The following is a 774-nucleotide window of genomic DNA, read 5'->3' on the forward strand; positions in this document are numbered from 1 at the left end:
CCCACCTTGGCCTCCCAAAGTGCTGGGATTACATGCGTGAGCCACTGCACCTGGTGCTCTTTATAGTTTTTAATGCATACTCTATATAAAGTCAACATTAAAGTATGTTCAGCAGATTCAGACGTCAGTCTCCACTTTCCTGCTCAGAAATTGCTTCTTAACTGGAGTGGTTGTGTGAATCACCTGTGTTCCAATCCCATGTGAATCATCTTAGGTGTTGCTGCTTGCTTAAGGGCATTTATCGTGAAACTTTGTTTGTCTCTGCTTATGTGTTTATGTAAAGCATCACTATTAGGCTCTGAGCTTAGGGGTTGATATCTGCCGGGATATTGCTTTTAGGCCCTCTGCCCTGAACAATGCCTATCTGCTTGGTAGTCAGAATGCCTACATGGCCCTTGAAGTTTTCTATCTCTCTTGAACCCAACATTTGACTTTGATTTTGAGTGTTCTCTGCTGGCTGTGTTATCCCTGGCTCAGCTGTTTGTCAGGGAAGTTACATCTTTGCGTGGAGGTTGATCTTAATAAATGGCAGTACGGTGCAGTGGTTAAGAATACAGACATCAGAGCTAGGCTATCTGGGTTCAAATTCCATCTCTACTCTGAAGTAACTATATGACCTTTGTAAGTTACTGCACCTAAATGGGAATAATGATAGTACCTATGTCGTAGAGTTAATATATGTAAGTGGAGTTAAGATCTGAGTTAGTGTAACAGTGCATAGGATGTGCCTGGTAGACAGTAAGTACTGCATAAGTGTGTATTATTATTGCAGAC

General features: G+C 41.9%; 1 protein-coding gene across 1 annotated transcript in view; it reads left to right on the forward strand.

Moving 5' to 3' along the window:
• Nucleotides 1-774, forward strand: part of SYN3 (synapsin III) — a 613,179-nt gene that overhangs the window by 77,475 nt on the left and 534,930 nt on the right. The window lies entirely within an intron of this gene.

This window comes from Mandrillus leucophaeus, unplaced genomic scaffold, assembly GCF_000951045.1.
Source record: "Mandrillus leucophaeus isolate KB7577 unplaced genomic scaffold, Mleu.le_1.0 Scaffold2, whole genome shotgun sequence".
In the NCBI taxonomy this organism is placed as follows: domain Eukaryota; kingdom Metazoa; phylum Chordata; class Mammalia; order Primates; family Cercopithecidae; genus Mandrillus; species Mandrillus leucophaeus.